The 20,312-nt window shown below is 35.9% G+C and overlaps 1 pseudogene; it reads right to left on the bottom strand.

Annotated features, from left to right (window-relative positions):
- Positions 1-2,183: 2,183 nt before the first annotated feature.
- Positions 2,184-3,374, bottom strand: LOC110569616 (annotated as a pseudogene).
- Between the last annotated feature and the right edge of the window lie 16,938 nt (positions 3,375-20,312).

The following is a 20,312-nucleotide window of genomic DNA, read 5'->3' as shown; positions in this document are numbered from 1 at the left end:
GTGATTTGTCCTTGGAGATTTTAGTTGTAATGTAGGGGTTATGGGCATAGGAGTCTCCATAGGACACTCTGTCCTGCCTCTCCAATTTGAAGACAAACACTCCTTGCTTTAGTCAGAGCTCATGAGTCCCTATAGCCTGCAGGTGAGTGTGGGAAGATGGTAGTGTACAGAAAGCCCATCTTTCCTGAAAGCTGTTCCACAAGATATCACCTAGAGGGATACTCAGCTTCCCTCCTTTGCTCCATGAACTAACTCATATTCTGAGTCTGAAGATTATGTAGAACCAACCATGCTTCTCTGCATAGCAATCTTCTGAACATGGTTTCAGCTCAGATCTGTTTAAGTCCTATTTCTCCAAAGGTATAACTCATTATGCTTTCAGTCTTTTAGGAATTCTTCAAAATGGCAAGCCCACTATTGCATTCCTGTTTTGTTGTCCAGCTTTATAACAGATTTAAATTCTTGTGAAGTACATTTTCTGTCATTTCTCATGCTATTGTGTGGGAGGTAGGTAGACATCTCATGTCAAATTAAAATGCAATTATTTTCTTATCTTGATAATACCCTGTAATTTCTCTACTGCAGTTTCAGAGGAATGATAAAAGCAAATGGGTATTGCATCTCCCAAAAGAGCCATAAACCAAGGGGAACAGAGTTGCATATGTCAAGAATTTAACATTGATACATTTTATGCCATCTTGAACTCCACCAGGAAGCATCATCCTTCCTCAATGAGTTTCTTGGGACCAGCCATTTCAATTAAGTTGTTTATATTACCAAGCCCATTTGTACAAGCACATGCTTAGCTGCCCTGCATGATAGCATAATGGACGGGTTAAATGATGGAGATAAAGCATTCTATCTAACTGAAGTCCTTGTGTTTGTGCATTCACATGTAGACCTAGGCACACATAAATTTCTTCTCAAGACCAGACACATTGCACACACATTCCTTCAGGACTTAATATAGAATCTCATACTATATGAAGCTATTTTGATCCCTTTAAGATTGGATATGTGCTCTTCCACTGTGCTGCAAGCACTCTATTATTCCAACGTCTGTGCTCACATTACCCTGTACTGTAATTTTTTTTCTCTCTTTGACCTTCCCCAACCCCTTACCTTCCATTGCATCTGAGCTCTTTGAGTACAGACTGATGGATACCTTATTCGTCCTTATCTTTCAAAGATGATTTAATATAGTCTGTCACATGGTGAATATTATGGGATCAAAAAATATATTTTAAAGATTGATACACACAGACATATATACACAGAGTTAGATATTTATATATAATGTCAATCATATAGACAATAAATGCAATTGTTATAATAAATAATTCTATCTCGCTTTAGCTACTCGACCATATGTATACTCAAAAGCTATTTGTTTCTAAATATGATCAGTACATATTTACATAAATATATCTACTCTTTCCTAATATAAAGCATATATAGACTTAAGCTACCCAAGTGGTTTTATCTTAATAATTTTATATGTTTATAATATAAATTTTATAATCCCTATAAACATGCACACAAATATGTTTGTATATATACACAAAATATGATATTTTCTTTTCTTTTTTTTATGTTCAGTTAGCCACTGTATAGTACATCATTAGTTTTTGATGTAGTGTTCAATGATTCATTAGTTAAATATAACACCTAGTGCTCATCATAACACGTGCCCTCCTCAATACCCATCACCCTGTTACCCCTCCCCACCCTTCCCCTGCTCTGAAACCCTCAGATTGTTTCCCAAGGTCCATAGTCTCTCATGGTTCATCTCCCTCTATGATTTCTCCCCCTTTGGATTTCTCTCCCTTCCCCTATGGTCCTCCGTACTTATGTTCCACATATGAGTGAAACCATATGATAATTGTCTTTCTCTTATTGACTTACTTCACTTAACATAATCCCCTCCAGTTCTATCCATGTCAATGCAAATGGTGGGTATTCATCTTTTCTGATGGCTGAATAATATTCCATTGTATATATGTGCCACATCTTCTTTTTCTTCTTGAGGTTTTATATTTGAGTTTATTCTTCATTTAACTTTTAAAACACTACTATAGTTGAATATTAAAACAAAAACAATAGCAAGTAGTGAGTTATGATTATAGTCCTTCACTCATTCACTACTACATATAAAATGCCAGCAGTGGTATTCACTGGCCCCGTTAAGAGTTTTGACACTGAACACCACCCCTGGGATGATGTTCATCATCCTCATAGGCTTCCCTATTGTAATGGTGCCATCTTTCCTGATTTGGATCAAAGTCTACCAGTTCTACCTGGTCCATTTCATCAGTCTGTCCTACTTCCTTCCTCTCGGGTAGGAGTTTTTCCAGCAAAGAGAGTTTATCAGGAGAGAGAAATCCATTCTCAGGAAAGTTTACCTTAAATTCAGTGATTAGGCGACCCTTCTCATATGGTCTACGATAAATTGGCATGCCTCCATTTAGCACACACTTGATATCTCCATGCTTGACAATTTGACCTGGTTGAGAGGTGATGACGTTGGTTGGTTGTCAAGAGTAGATACTGGCTTTTGAAAGCCGCACAGTGCTTCAACCAGCTATATGGCCATACACATGAAAAGGTCTTCTAATTGTGGAATAAAAACAGCGTGGTCCTTCTGATCTAAAACAATGATAATATCTCCTGGTTCCAGTCCTGGTTCTTGGTCTCCTTCACCATGGAATGTTATCTTCTGGCCATCCTTCATGCCTTTGTCAATATGAACTTCTAGAATCTTCTTCTCTCAAACTATCCTCCTCCCATTGCAGCTTTTACATCTATCTTTGGGACTGATCCGTTCCCCATGGCCCTGTCACTCCATGCACACAGATTGAATTTGCTGAACCATTCCAGGTCCTATCTGATGAATTCTTATTTGCATTCCAGTACCTCGGCAATTGGGACAACATTCGACTGCTCCTTTCTTACTACCTCGGCCTTCACATTTATCTCAAATCACATTTTTCTGCAGAACTAGTTTTCTTGTTGCACCATTATATAAATCTTCTAAGGATACTGAGAGCTGATGCACACATTTTTACCTCTCCTTTCTCTCTGCATCCTTCCTTCTCCTCCAAAAAACATATCAAAGACGTCCATGAGGGAGCCAAAACCACCACCAGCTCCACCTTCTTTAATTGTCTGTTCTCCTCCTTTGTCATATAATTCCCTTTTCTTTGCATCAGAGAGTACTTGGTAGCTTGAGAAATCTGTTTAAACTTCTCTCCTTCATTTGGATTCTTATCAGGGTGGTACTTCAAGGCCAGTTTCCTGTAGGTCTTTTTCAATTCCTCTTGGGTGGCATTGGGTTTGACCCCCAAAACATCATAATAAGTGGTTTCTTTCACCATTTTCTACAGCTGGTGAGAGGGCCAAGGCCGGTGTGGGGGAGCGGGAAGGAGCGCATTGCTGGGCGCAGCTCCGGCAGCCGCTGCTCCTCCGTGTCTCACCCAGCGTTCTGGAAAGTCCCCTGTGCCACATCTTCTTTATCCATTCATCTGTTGAAGGGCATCTTGGCTCCGTCTATAGTTTGGCTCTTGTGGACATTGTTGCTATGAACATTGGGGTGCATGTGCTCCTTTTCACTACATCCTTATCTTTGGGGTAAATACGGAGAAGTGCAATTGCTGGTGGAAGGGTAGGTCTATTTTTAACTTCTTGAGGAACCTCCATATTCTTTTCCAGAGTGGCTATAGCAGCTTGCATTCCCACCAACAGTGTAAGAGGGTTCCCCTTTCTCCACATCCTCACCAACATTTGTTGTTTCCTGCCTTGCTAATTTTTGCTATTCTAACTGGTGTAAGGTGGTATCTCAATGTGGTTTTGATTTGAATTTCCCTGATGGCTAATGATGATGAACATTTTTTCATGTGTCTGTTAACCATTTGTGTCTTCTTTGGAGAAGTGTCTGTTCATGTCCTCTGCCCATTTTTTGACTGGGTTATTAGTTTTTTGAGTGTTGAGTTTGAGGAGTTCTTTATAGATCTTGGATATCAGCCCTTTATCTATAATGTCATTTGCAAATATCTTCTCCCATTCTGTGGGCTGCCAGACTATGGTATTTTCAAAGATAAAGAGTGATTAGGAGAGGCAAAAGGGAATAATTGCTTCTTACTACTTTAATACTATGAGAAATTGGATGTTGATGACTTGGGAATTTGGTTTTTTGGTTGTTCTGTTGTTTTATTTTATTATTTTATTTTATTTTATTTCATTATTATTTTGTATTTCCTTTCTAGAATTAGGAATTGACAGAGTGGGAAAAAATGTTCCAGACTTTGAGGATGTGGGATGCTTACATGCATTGTAAAGTATTACATGTATTTACACATAGTGTGTGTGGTTTGGTACATTTTTTTTTATCAAGTATTGTTTTGCTTTAGGCATGGGAGCCAAGTGCTTTATTAAAACAAGTCCAAAAAGGGATCATTTTGTGGTATTTGCTGACTGGTCTCCAAAAGTAAAAACAACAAAAGTATCTTACATCTACATAAGAGTTGAGAAGCAAATGAGAAGAATCAAAAGAAATGGGCAAGAATATTACTTGAGAATCAAAGAGGAAAAGCTACCTACACACATTTGGCCTTTGAAAATATACCCTTCAAACAAATACATCTGGATCTGTTTATGTTGAGTTTAAACAATTATACCTATAATCTCTGAATCTGACTCAGATCATGCCTCAGAAAAGGCTCAGTGACACTGAAAATGCATGACAGAGAGTTGACTTCAATCGACATCTCTGTGCCTTTTTTATGGGATGGATCTCTACTGTTGGGTTCAACTGTCTTGATATGAAATATAAATGAGTCTCTTGTTTATAGATAAAAACATCCAGTAATTTCCCCAAGGTTCTCCAAAGTTTTTGACAGTTACCATGATTGTCCATTCAAATAGAGAGGTTGCATTCATGCTTTAACATTGAGGTTTCAGGGACCCACGAATGATCTGGAGGGTAGTGTGTATCATAACCATATTCTTATGTGTGTAATAAGAGCTATAGAAATTGCACCAGCTTGTGATACAAAACAAATAGAACCTTGAAAGTAAAGCCATCTTTTTAACAGTGCTTCAGTTTAACATACCTCTTACCCTATTTTAGATCAAAAAGTGTTTGTGAGGAAGGATTTTGAAACTAAGTACTATAAACTGAGCACTATATATTTCTTTGTTCTTGGGTTCAGTTCTTAGTTCTTGGGACACTGTAATCAATTAGCCAAAGCTAATAATCCCTTCAGGTTGAGCAAAATGTACCTCTCCTTGTTATGTATTACATTATTCATCCTATGTTGTATCTAGCAGTTAAAAGTACCTGAGGCCTCTGCCACTCCTGGATTCCATCAATGCATTAAAATGAGATAGTTGACTTCAATGGCGGTACCTCTTAACATCATCTCCAGTCTCCTGGAGGATAGGCACCACGCTTGATTTACAAAATTGCTGCTGTTCCTTTTGTTAGTGCATTCTTTGATACTTTTGTTATGGGAGGATCCTCTGAATCCTCTCGTGGGACATGTATGTAGGTCTCATATAATAAATCCTCTCCAAAATTGCTATTATTCTGAACCTTCATATTCCTTTTTCTGTCTCTCTCCCACAACTTCTCCCCCTCCCTCCTCCAATTCCTCCCCCTCCCTCTCTGCCTCCCTTCCCCCATCACCAAAATGGTGGCATCTCATCTTTCTTTAATGTAGGAGACCATTTTTTAGTCAACTAAGCAAACTGTTAGAGCTAACATTTATTTTAAGTATTTCTGATATGTAATCCCATTTCTGTACATTCATCCCAATCCATCATTATATCTTCTTTGACATAGTATCTTAGAATATATCTTCAAACATATATCCCAAATTTCTACAAATATAAATTAACACAATTTTGTAATTCTTTTGATATTCAAGCTCTTTCTAGTACAGACTTTGTATATTTTCCCTTGGGTTTGCTAGAATCTGCCTCAGATTAGAATCTGAAGACAATGATGGGTGTCAGAGGTTCACTGTGAGGAGAATAGACATTTCTTTACAAATTATTTGCTTCATACAAGGTTATCACAGGACAAGAGAAGGCTGTTTAATTCAGACATGGTGAGGGAGGCTCAAGGGGGATTTAGGGATTCAAATTTTCCCTTTCCAAATCTTCTCAATCAGTGCCACAATTTTCACATATAAGACTCATGAGCCTGTGAATTCAATAGGTACTTAAAATTTAAACATGCACTATAAAACTTGTGGTCAGATTTTTAGCTATGTGTGCACTGTGTGAACTACAAATATGGTATTATTTGGAGGATTCTGAAGAAGCTCTGTAGTTTTCTGACCACACTTTGAACTCATTCTTGTTATTGCCTTTTTATAAACTTATTGGTTAACCAGATACAAAAGACCATCACAAAAACCTTGTAGTCAAAATATAAGAATTGAGGATAAAAAGTAGTTGGTATTGCCGTTTTTTCTCAATGTGCACTTTATGTCAAGTGTACACAGGTGACAATTTAACTGTTATGTTATTGCATCTTGTGAATTATCCTAGTAGCCCATTTTCTAATGATGACTGGGTCATGCTTGGATTTATTCTCAATCATTTCATTATCTAATCAGTATTCCATCTTTGAAAGTCTGCTTCCTGGTGCCAAGTAGTATATCAATCGGGGTCATGATCAATGCAGAAACAACTTCATGTATTTCAAACAGAAGAAATTTAAAATGTGGAATTCATCAGATACCTTTTGGATATATTGCAAGAGGAAAGGACAAAAGCAAAAGCTGGAGAAAAACAAAATAGAAAAAACAAAAACGAAAGGAAGAAAGGAAATATCCAGACATCAAAACCTTCACATACTCTCATTTTCATTTTTGTTCATAACATTGACTTTTCCACATTTGCTGTAGTTATCAGAAGTTAACTGAAGCTCTGCTTTTTCTTTTTATTTTAAATAATCATCAACAACTTCCTCACCATAAGCCCTTTTCAGCAATGTTCGTGCTTACTTTAACAACATTCCCAAGTTAAAAATAAGTATAATTTTTAGTTCTCCATTGTACTTCCTGAATTTCAGCGGTTGTATCAAACTTTTCTCTCAACTTCCTTATTGACTGCAATAGCTTGTAATGCCAGATAGTTTTGGGGGGGGCACAGGGTTGTTTTGGATTAATGACTTTACAACTGTTTTTCACCTGTTTCTCCTTCTGGTGGCATATAGGAACTTCTCATCAGGGCTGCATGGTTTATATGCTAATTTTGAGTCAGCAGTTCTGAGACAGGGGAGCAACAGTTTTCTTAGGTGGGCGTACTACTGATTACTTCCTCCAGCTTGATTTTTAGTTGACAGAGGATTCATAACATGCCATTCTGTGTGCACCAATTTTATACTTACAAAGCAGGATTGTTTGAGAGTTTTCCTGTCCCCAGACTTAGACTGGAATAATGCACTCTCCACTTCAGTGTTTTGACCTTAAAGGTGAAAAACTAGACAATCGATGTGATTTGCTGTTATGTCTCTTATTTAATGCCCATGCATTGTTTCTGTTTTTGGTTTTGTTTTTTCCTCCGTATTTGGTTAGTTGCCATGAAGACTAGATATTTAAAATCTACTTCCTCTGTTATAATTTGCAAAGACAAATCACTGAAATACTAGGCTATGAATAATAATGATGATAAAATACAAATAATAACTAATAGTGAATCATTACTATATTTGAGACTCATGCATTACCACATTAATTCTTATAACAATAATTTGACAAAATAATATGATGATCTTTATTTTACAGATGAGGAATCAAGGCTTAGAGAAATTAGGTATACTTTTCTTGTGCTAGGTTTCACACCTAATAAGCCAAGTTACTTCAAATAATGTCATCATCCACTTTTTTCCAGCATGAAGGTGCATGTGCACACATGCACACACATTTCAGCTGGGACTTAGCATAGAAAATAGTTACATCCAAGGCTTTGATGACTATATTAAGTTGGAAGTCTACGGATTCGCTACTAAAAGTATTTACTAGGTAAATATAATAGGGATATGAATATATTTCAGAAGGCAAAATAGAGAATAATATAAATGCACATATGTTTATAAGTTCTGTTTATTAAAATGACTCTTAGATAATACTGATTAGAGGCATCAAGGAATCCTGGTTTCCATAAAATTTGTCTCTAGTCAGTTGACATTACAATAGTTATTTGAAATGAATAAAAATATTTTTAAAATATTCCTCCTTCACTCAGTTATTGACTTATGTATGCATATATATTTATTTGGATGGATTTTTATATTTAAAGTGATATATAAATAAATATGTATGTTAGTAATAGTACCTTCTCTGAGATAAATATCAATTATTGCCATAATCATTTGCCAAGCTGGATATTTATGATTGTATATAGCAGTTTTCTTACTATAAATATAAGGCAACTAGTCTTGTTGTAAATTAAACCATTCTAAATTCAGTTTTTCTTCTGGGGGAAAAGAAGTATATATTGTGTGTCTTCTGGGGGAAAATTCTCATTTCTAGATGACTAAATAACCTTTAATATTTTGGCATTTCCATCTAGCTAGTTATTATAACTTATGATCTAATTAGCATTTGGTATTTGATATCTCCAGTGACTAACAAGACCATCTAAATTAAAGCATTTCAAATCCTAATGTCTTGTTAGAGAATTCCATTAAAATAGAAGAGCAACAGTGGCTTCTTCCATACCTCACAGTTTACCTTCAGGTTTATTGGTTAATGTTTAATTCTCCAGTGAAAACTTAATGATCTTGGAATGTCACGTATTATGAAATCCCACGTTCCTCCTTGCTGGGTCTCATCTCTCAACTGAATTCTCTAAAGACTTCAAGACTGAAAATTTCAGTTTCAGTTGTTAGGAAATTTTTTAAAAACCTCAATATAATATCCAACAATGAATCCATTTTTGTATATTTTAAAACCACCATTATATAGAAAGCAGTTGAAAAACTTCCCAATTATTGTAGTCTTTTCAAACTTTAATTCTTTCACAGTAATTGTACATAGCATTTTTTTCAGAGATTTCACGATGCATTCAGACACACACACATTATGAAATATTGTCTAAAGTTTAATTTGTTACATTTTTTATTTATTTTATTTATTTTATTTTTATTTTTTTTAAGATTTTATTTATTTATTTGAGAGAAAGAATGAGATAGAGAGCATGAGAGGGGGGAGGGTCAGAGAGAGAGGCAGACTCCTTGCTCAGCAGGGAGCCTGACGTGGGACTTGATTCCGGGACTCCAGGATCATGACTTGAGCCGAAGGCAGTCGCTTAGCCAACTGAGCCACCCAGGTGCCCTAATTTGTTGCATTTTTTAAAGAATTGTTACAATTTTTTAAAAAAATCTAGATTTTTAAAAGAATTGGTACAAAATCCAGTTGCTCTGGAGGATACCTAGAGAGACAAAGCAAAGTACTATAAATAATTTACTAGGTATCTACATATTTAGTTACACCATACACCATATAACACATGCACACACACACACACGTGTGTGCACAATATGGCCCCAAAAGAGAGTAAGTAATTATCATAAGCAGATTTTTAAAATTATGAGATCTTTTCAAACTCAGTTTAGATCACAAAATTCCCCTGGAATCATCTACTTAGATCTATACCACAACTTCTGGCTGAAACATCCCCAAATTTTTTCAGTGCATACTCAGAAAAACCACAACAATTAAGTACATATAGAAATGGTAAATAGAACAATAGGTGTTGGTTGTGAAAAAGAAAGGGGACAGGGAGCACACAGATTTAAAAACAAGTCCTTGCCTTCAGAGTGTAACATCTATTGGGAAAGGATACAGAGATAAAAAGGTTATCTATATAAATAAGCATTAAAAAATTCAGTGGAGCAAACTTTCCCTTCAAAAGAATTACAAATTAATGATTTAGCTCCACCTAATTCACCAAGAGAATTGCCATTGTAGCAATAGAAAATTCTGAAGGCATACTTCAGGAGCAATGGCTCTGAAAGGTGTTTTTCTTTTCTGCAAAATTAAGGTGGTCATTCCACAAGGCGAACTAAGGTGTGCTTTAGGAATTCACAAGTGACCAAATCAGGATGCTTACACAATTAAGTAACCATCTTTTGCAGAAATATGTATAGTAATAAATACGATCAGATATATCACATGCCATACAAATTCTTTGTGAAGATTCTTTTCTTTCGCTGAGCAATTCTACCTAAGATTTTTTTTTTCCCCTGCAATGAGCACAATAGCTGTGGCTGAAGGAATTTTTAAAATTCATTTTGAACTAGCATTAGTCAGCACAAGACATCAGCACACACAGATCAGAGAATGCTATTGAACCATGGCACAAAGCAAAAGAAGACAAATTCAGGCTGAAACACATGCTTTAGAAACTCCTGGCTAACGCTACAATATCCCAGGAAGAAGGAATTAATAATTCTAAAGCCATTCTTTGGTTATAGATCTTGCATTTACAACCGCACATTTGCTTATATTTAAATTAACCATGAAAATATATTAGTATAAATGTATAATCTATTAAATGAGGGATATTTATTTAGTCAAATCCTACTTTTACTCAGTTCTCAAGTAATCCTGTCTTAGTAAAATGAAAAGGTCAAATCACACCAAAAAATGTGGGCTTTGGAGTATAAAATATCTAGATTTAAAGTGCATCACTACTACTTACAAGCTGTGTGATTTGGGGTAGGTCTTTGTCTCTTTCTGACTCAGGTTCATCAACCATAGAGATAATGCTACTATCAGCAGTATATGATTTTGCACTGAGCAAACAGGATAATCCCTGTATGTTATACTTGCCAAGCTGCTGGTATGAGTAAGAACTTACTAAATGTTATCTATTACAGTTATTGTCAGGATTTGTCTTGTTATTCTCAAATTTCATGCAAATTGGAAAGGTATTTGAGGCATATGATCCTATAATTTTATGAGACAAGAGACTCATCTATCTTTAGTGAGAAAGGAACAGACAACTTTCCTTTCAGAATTTCTACCCAGTTATACCACCTGTCACAAACTCATAAAAACAATAAAAATATCCCCATGAAGACAAATATAAGGACTATGTGAAAAAAAAAAAGCAAATAAAGGGTTGGGAAAGCCAGGGGAAAAAACAAATAAGGTGTTGGGGAAGAGGAAGAATGTCTTGAAGACACAGCATTTGAACAAGGCCTTTCAGAGAAGTAAAATTTAAATGTAAGGAGTTGGAGAACCAGGCAAGAAGCCACAAAGGTCTCACAACTGCAAGATGTCAGAGATATATCCCTCATCCTGGCACCTACAATGGCTAATGAAATATTAGTAACAGGTGTTACTGCTGGGAAGAGGCATTTAAAAGCCATGTGCAATTCTTTATTCTCTCTTTTGTCCCTTTATCATTTCCTCCATTCTAAATAGCGGAGCTCTGTCAGCCTGGTCCTGGAGAATGAATGGGCCCTACTCCTCTCCCAGGCAAGGAGCAAAGACACATAAGGGAATGAAGGGAGAAATACAGCCTCATTGGTTAAGCCACTGAGAATCAGGAGTTGTCAGTAACCCCAACAAACCCAGAGCATCCAGACTGACACAATGAGAGAGTTCAAATTAAAGGACTGAACTAGAGAGGGCATGGTTTTTTCCTGACAATCTTTTCCTCTCCCCCTCTACACTTGCTCCTTGACCTCATCTTTTAGGTCAAAGATATGAGGGTAAGATTTCCAATTCTTTTACTATCATCAGAGGCCAAACAGTGAAGGCAGAACTTATTTTCTGAACCAAGGCCCAATGCACATCTAACAGAAATGGTTTTATTTTCATCAAAGCAAAACAGTTTTATCCCCCATTACATCATACTTACACGAATGTTAAGCAGAAATAGGTGCAGAACTAAGTTAATTTTTCAGAAGGTAATGGACTCTGAAATGTATTTAAATGTATTTCTTGTATATTACTGTATTCCAAATGGAAATTCAATCTTTCCATTAATTGTTTCTTTTGATGCTATTCAGGGTTAACTCAGCTAAGTGATCAAAAATAGTTTTCCTTCCATCTTCTGTGTGGAATTTACTGATTCAAATTCAAAATAACCAAATCTAAAATGAATATTGTAGGAAATCATGATTGAAACAATGGGCTGTTGTTTTGATATCCTCTTATTTTGCTGGGCCAAAAATGATATAAGCTACCCAAGAAAATGATGGTACACAGGTGTTGTTATTGCCTCTACAGCCCAGTGTGGCTTTTAAATCATGTTGCTATGGTAACATGATCATTTATAGACTATAATCCCATTAGGAGAAACTGGTGATAAAGTAAGCTCATTATAACAGAACTTACATTGCTTCACTTCCGGTTGTATCTGTTTTATGGCAAATAACACTAGCCGAGCTATTAAATAAAAAACACATAAGAATGCACACTTAGTCATAAAATGTTTTGGACAGAGGAAATGGGGATTTTGAAAATTACTGCAGATTTTTTTTAATGTGAGCAAAACTTTACCAACAAATACAAATTGTTCAGTTTTAAAAGACTATTAGAGTAATGAAATCCATAATACACAGACACAATAAATATATAATATTATAAAAATATACACATTTATAATAAAAATAATATTATGTGTTTCACTAGTTTAACATTTCAGTCCTTCCTCCTATGACATGCTCTTAGAATCACATCTACAAATATACTAGTAGGTTATCTATACACAAGGAAACAGATCCAGACAGGATCCGTGACTAGCCCAAGAAGTCAGTGGATTGACTAGCCAAAATTTTAGAAAGGGCAACTTTACTTCTAATTTATTCTTTCTCTTCATTTTATTTTATAATTATTTCATTGCTCAGAATTATTCCAAATGATTCCTGTTTTTAATTTAGAAATACGGTTTCCACTAAGTGAAATCAGATTCCATCTCCCATCTTGGACTGAGCATGCACATATCCACATAAGATGATATAAAAAATTAGACATCTGGTTAAGAGGCCCTGTGGAGATAGAATTTAGTGAATTAAAGATTTGGGTTAATTTCAAATGTCAGGATGATGAAGTACTTTTCCCGATTTCTCCCACTTCATACAAATAAAAGCTCTGGACATTAGATATAAAACAAACACAAGATAATATTGTTTCAGAGGACACTGAAGGCAGGTCAGTCAGGGATTTGGGGATGAAGGAACACATGATGGTGAATTTCCTCAGTTTTCATTTTTCCCTGTGTCTGAGCCTGGAAGTAGAAGAAGCCAGCACCTTGGAAATACAAGTGCATATGTGCCATGCCAGCCCCAAAGTTGCCTGCTAGCTCCAGCCACAGAGTCAGAGAAGGGGCATCTGCTAAGGAAGAAAAAGTAGATAGTAATTGCTCTTTTCTAACCAAACAACTCAGGAAATACCGTGGACCAGTGCCCACTCCTGCCAGCCAAGACTGAATAGGGAACCTAGACTCCCACCATCCCCGTTACCAAGTAGACCAAGTAGGGAGTGAGAATTCTCAGCTCTCCTGGGTAATAATGAGGCCCCAGTACTGCAGTATTGGTGGAGACCACTTGGGGAGTCTAGACTTTCACCACAAACTGGAAGTAATGAACGAAAATGGGGAAAGGTCGGAGGAGGCCAAGTAAAGAGTCAAAACTTTCACCACCCGGGGCGCCTGGGTGGCTCAGATGTTAAGCCTTCGGCTCCCGTCATGATCCCAGGGTCCTGGGATGAGCCCCGCACCGGGCTCCCTGCTCGGCGGGAAGCCTTCTTCTCCCTCTCCCCACTGCCCGCTGCTTGTGTTCCCTCTCTCACTGTCAAACAAATAAATAAAATCTTAAAAAAAAAAAAAACCTTTCACCACCCCACAGTGTCAATGAGTCCACCTACTTGTGCTATCGGTAAGGCCGTGTGAGAAGTAGAAAGGTATCCTTGTCTTTTCTAGCCAGAGTAACAAAAACCAAAACTTTCATCCTTGCCCAGTACCAACAAGGAACCCTCTCCCTGTCAATGGAGGGCATCATTAAAGATGAAGAGGGGAAACTGGACTTCCACCACAAGGGATAGTGCCAGGGTGATGGCCTTTTACCTACCTGGGGAGAGGATGGAGATCAATTCCAATGACAGCAGGTTTCTCATCAGAAACAAAGGAAGTTATAAGGAGGTGACCCGACATTTTTCAAGCGCTGAAAAAAGCCAGACTTTTTTTTTTCTTTTTTAGAGGGGGGAGGGGAGAGGGCAAGGGGGAGAGAGAATCAAGCAGGCTCCATGCCCAGCGCTGAGCCCAATGCGTGGGCTCAGTCTCACAACCCTCAACTCATGACCTGAGCCGAAATTAAGAGTCAGAGGCTTAACTGACTGAGCCACCCAGGTGCCCCAAGACAGAATTCTATGTTGAGTGAAATGTCCACTTAAATGTGGAATCTAAAAAAACAAATGAATAAACAAAAAGTAGAATCAGGCCTATAAATACAGAGAACAAATGTGGTTGCCAGAGGGGAGGGTTTGGAGGATGGGCAAAATGGGTGACAGGGAGTGGGAGGTATGGGCTTCCAGTTATGGAATAAATAACTCATGGGATTAAAATGTACAGAGTAGAGAATGATACTGTCATAGCAATGTATGGTGATGGGTGTTAGCTACACTTGTGGTGAGCGCAACATTACAGATAGACTTGTCCGATCACAGCTGAAACTAATGTAACATTGCGTGGCAATTATACTCAATAAAAAAATTAAAATGAAAAAAGAAAGGAAAGGGAAATCAAGGCTTTCTCAGATGAAGAAAAGGTTACATGTTACATACTGTATGATTTCATTTATAGAACATTTTTGAAATGAGAAAACTGCAGAACTAGAAAGCAAATTAGCAACGGTTGAAGGAGGGAGTGGGAGGGAAGTGGTGTATTTAAACAAAGTCAATGGGAGGGAACCTTGGTGCTGATCAGACTATTCTGGATTTCAAATATCCTGCTTATGATGGTTGTGATATTATTCTATAGATTTACAAGATGATGCCATTGTGAAAACAGGGTAAATGGTGCACGGGAGTTCTCAACATTATTTCTTACAAATTGCATGTAACTCTACAGTTATCTCAAAAAGAAAAAAAAAAGTTTAATTAAAAAAAAAAAAACTTATAGAGTCTTAATCTCTTCTTTTATCCTGGGACAGGGAGGTATTACTACTTCTGTGACTGGCAAGGTATATGTACATTCTATCTGGCATTAAAGACTCACTTTGAAAGCAGAACATTTCAGCCTTATTCTCAAAAGTATCCTTGTACTTTAGTAGAGTACTCCTGACAGGCATATAAGTATTTGTTGAATGACTGAATTAGCAAATGGATTAATGACAAAATTACTCTCTATATCACCTTTGAATAGGATCTGTTATTACATAGACAAATCCTTCGAGCTAGACAGAGCCAGCTTATTCCATCTTCCAGTGGACAGCCCTCTAGGATTTAACAAGTGTCATTACTTCTTCCTCCTCTCCAGAGTTTCCTTAACTCTTGCTTCTTTAGCCATTCCTTACATGCAAGAGATTTTTTTATACCACTAGAGAATTCAGTAATCTTCCTCTGAAGGTGCTCTGATTTGTCAAAATCCTATATAATGCAAGACTCTATAACTAAACATGGTAAGTGAGATGTAGTCTTACAATATGGGTAAGATTAGACCATAGTTTTCTTTTCATATTTTTAAACTATATATTTATTAATATTTGAATTTCCAATAGTACAAAGAAGCACTCCTTAAAGACTAAATTGACTCATGATTTAAGAATTGAGAAGCCTCTTTGATATCAAAAAAATGAAAATGGTACAATTACTTACAATACTTAAGCAGCAAAAACTCCATGCCTAAACGTAAACACTCAATGGTTTCTTGTTTATCCTTTCAGAAACTAAGCGTTTATACGTTGGTAAATGTGTGTATCCTACACCTATATACAACATTTATATATATATATATATAATATTCATCTATACTTATGTTTATATTATAGACTTATATAACATATAAATATAAATATTATAAATTTTCTCAAGAGCCCTATGAAAAGGGTATAATTAAGATTTATTCTTCCTGCAGATGAATGAAGTAAGAGCAAGAGAGATTAAATAGCTTGTTCACAGTGGCCTATGTCACAAATAGGCTTATGAGAATAGTCACGATATTAATCCCTTCTAATAAGTTGAGAGAATGATACAGAAGATGAAATGATAGAGAAACATGTTCCAAAATGAATAATGCGAAGGCAAGCTTGTAAGTAGGTAGTTCCTATTTTTGTAATATATAAAATTATTGAAGGACATTCACAACTATTTAATGTGAGACGGGCTCAGGAATTATAACTATTTTTACTTTTTTTTCCATGTTCATTTGTATAAAAAATTTTACCATATATAGGTACTAGTTTTCAATAAAAGAAGCCTGATTTGGGGCGCCTGGGTGGCTCAGTTGGTTAAGCGACTGCCTTCAGCTCCGTTCATGATCCTGGAGTCCTGGGATCAAGCCCCGCATTGGGGTCCCTGCTCAGCAGGGAGTCTGTTTCTCTCTCTGACCCTCCCCCCTCTCATGCTCTCTCTCTCTCATGCTCTATTTCATTCTCTCTCTCCCTCTCTCAAATAAATAAAAATCTTAAAAAAAGAGGCCCGATTATATAAAAATTAGAATAATCATAGATTTACACAAAATTGTATATATGAGTTAAAGAGTTATCATCAAATGTAATAGTGAAAGCTCAAAAATATTTTAAGTGCGTAACAAAATGAGAATTATAAAATACATCCTGAAAGTTTCATATGAATGCCTATTAAGTAGCAATTCAAAGGAAATGTAAAGAAAATATTACTGACTGATAAAATACTTAAAAATAAAGTACTTTAAACTGTCAAAAATAATTTCTACTACTTTCCTTGGCAAGTTTTTGTTGTATATAACTTTAATATAAATATATAATAGAATATAAATACATAATATTATATAACTCTATGTGTTATAATGTATATATATGTATTAAGGATGAATTCATAGGTTTGAGCAGCTAATAGTATAGATTATTTTGTTTTCTTTTATATAATATTCTATTTTCTGTTGTTTTGTTTCATGAGTGTGTATTACTTGTATATTCAAAAAACCAACCATAACCATAAGCTAATATCTCCAGTAACCAAATATATTCATAAAAATGTTATTTTAATAGAAATGAAATTATATTCTCTATAGCCTATTATTTCTGTGCATATTATTGTTGTTTCACTTTTATTTGCAAAATGTCTGATAATATGCTATTTTTCGTGCATATTTTTGTTGTTTCACTTTTATTTGCAAAGTGCCTGATAATATGCTATTTTCATAGTAATTCATACTGTATTATACTATACTGTTTTCACGCTAATGCATACTATTTTGTAGTATACTTTTTCATACTATCACAGTTTCATACTATTTTCATACATATTTCAGAACTGGAGAAGTAATATCCTTCTTTAACTTAAAAAACTGCTGTATTTGAACTTCTAATCATCCACTTCAGTCTCATATGTAGGGAAGCATTTTTTAACTTTCATTTCATTTTTTATTTTGATTTTAACATCTCCATAGTGGACATACCATCTACCCTGCTGTTAGGAGACTTTGCTGCTGTTTTCTAATGCTCTCTTCTTCTTAACACTGAAATTCTTGAAGATCAGGGGTGCTCATTAAGACTGAAACAGAAAATGAATGTGCTCTGCTTGCTGAACAAACATGGCATCTCTTTGCAAGGATTTTTTTTTTTTAAGAGAAAAGACATACATACATTTACCTCCTTCAGCTAAGTGAAAAAAAGACCCCCAATTAATATAAAAAAAAATCCTGGAAGTAAATACTTCACTAAGCTGTTCACATTCCAAACGAAGATCATCTGTTAGCAGATATTAATTTCCCACTATTCCCTGGCACTAGAGTAGATTATTTGATTAATTACCACCCTACCTGAAAGACAAATGCTTTGCCCTCATCCAAGCCTCTCAAGTCCACTCTGTTAATTTCCATTTTTAAGATCAAACCTGTTCACTAAATTCATCCTTATGAATACCCTTATGAACATTTCCTGCCCTCCACACACTAGAAAGTCAATGCTAGATGATCACGCCAATAGAAAATAAAATTATTGTCTACAAGTACATATAAAGGAGTTTGTACACCCTAGATATGGTCAATATCTAAAAAGGGCAATATTGGAATGGAGCAAGTTTCTCTACACCTGCTATTAAAGGCAAGTATACTATTGGAAGGATATTATTGGAAACTCCAGTGACCTGGAGGATATCTTCCCTTCTTGTATTTTTATGTGTGAGAATAGAGAATGTTCTGTTTTATAATCTTGAATATCTCATGAGACATTTTATCATTGCATTAAGAAGTCATCTTATTTTGGTGTGAGATATGATTCAATGTTCTACAAAGTGGGTTCCACACTAGCCTAGCATGCTGCTCTAAGGAAGAAGTGTCAAATGGTGACATAATTTAGGAAGACCTTTATTCTATTCATAACCTCACACACACATACACACACTTGAAAATTCATAACACATATTAAGATATGTTTGTGACTTTAAGAGGTTTGGTAGTAAAAAAAAACCTATTTAACTTATTTTACCTCATGTTCCCTAAATTCATTCAAACACAGACCCTATTTGGAGTATTATATTTTTATATCCTGAAGAAGAAATATTCCTTGGCACACCATTTTGAGAATGTTATATTAAAAATTTCATAATCATGGGGTACCTGGGCAATTCAGTCAGTTGAGCCTCCAACTCTTGGTTTTGGCTCAAGTCAGGATCTCATGGGTTATGAGATTGAGCCTCATGTCAGGCTCTGTGCTCAGCATGGAGTCTGCTTAGGATTCTTTCCCTCTTCCTCTTCCTCTTCCTCCCCCTCTTCCCCTCCCCATGCCTGCACTCTCTAAAATAAATAGGTAAATATTTAAAAAAATTAAATAAATAAAAATGTCACAATCAGGAGTATACAAGCATCATATGAAATCTTGGTCCACAGCATAGACCTTGACACCACTTTGTATATAACAGTTTCTTCCAAATTCTCACATTAAAAATTTGCGCTGTAAAAAAAAAATTGCTTTGTAATATTTTTTTTCACCATTTACTTGACAATCTACCCATTTCAGGGGATATTACTAAAGTGTATCCTTTCCTCCCACACCTTCAATTTCTAAAGCACATTACCAAGAAAAGAGCATGTGATAAGGTAGAAAGTATATCAAACATAGATTCAGATGTTAGGTTGAAGTTCTGGTTGTGCCTTGAGATGTTGAGAAAATCTGTGTTCTTCGGCTCCTTCATCTGCAAAGTGAAGATAAGAACAATTGCCTTATAAGATTTGCTAAGATTAGAAGGAAAAACATCAAGACATTACTACATTATGGGCAATTAATGCAAAACTGAGTTCTATTATAATTGCATTTCTACAAAAACATGATTGGGCATGAAGCCTCAGTAACTAAAGGAAGAGAAGGTTCAAAGTTCATGTTCTGTACTAACCACATTTAATTGGATGCAGGTATAAGATGAAGATATATGCCAGTGACCACTTTAAGGGTACCATGGGAGCTAGAAAGGGACTGAGAGTACTATAGAACCAAATATCTGTGAGTATGTTATTACATCTTCTACATGGCAGCATTTCAATCCACATCAACAACTACTGTCTTACCACTAATGGTAAGGAGATGAATCCTACTGCTCAACCCTATCCTGAGTGGAGAAATATCTCCTTGGCTATGTATAAAAATTAAAAAAAAAAAAGAAGAAGAAGGGGGTTGTGCCTGGGTATCTCAGAGATTGAGCATCTGACTCTTGGTTTTGACTCAGGTCATGATCTCAGGGTGGTGAAATAGAGCCCCACATTGGGCTCCACATTCAACGGGGATTGAATTGCTTGAGATTCTCTCCCTCTCCCTCTCCCTCGGCCCCTCCCCCATGTGCTCTCTCTCTCCACAAAATAAATAAATAATTCTTAAGAAAGAAAAGAAAAGAAAGAAAGAAAGAAAGAAAGAAAGAAAGAAAGAAAGAAAGAAAGAAAGAAAGAAAAACAGAGAAGGGAGAGTAAGAGGATATTAGATCCCAGAAACAGTGGACTCCAGATGCTGAGAACAGTGAAAATGAATCTCAGGTTCTGTGCTCATTTCTCCCTCAACAAATAATACAGTTAACAGAATTTGATGATCTTAGTGAAGTATACATATAATTCATCTCTCAACAAGAACAAATGCAATTAAAAACTCTATGTAAAAATGCTAG

The sequence above is a fragment of the Neomonachus schauinslandi genome, chromosome 1 (assembly GCF_002201575.2).
Source record: "Neomonachus schauinslandi chromosome 1, ASM220157v2, whole genome shotgun sequence".
Classification (NCBI taxonomy): Eukaryota; Metazoa; Chordata; class Mammalia; order Carnivora; family Phocidae; genus Neomonachus; species Neomonachus schauinslandi.
This window is presented reverse-complemented; position numbering and strand designations above follow the sequence as displayed.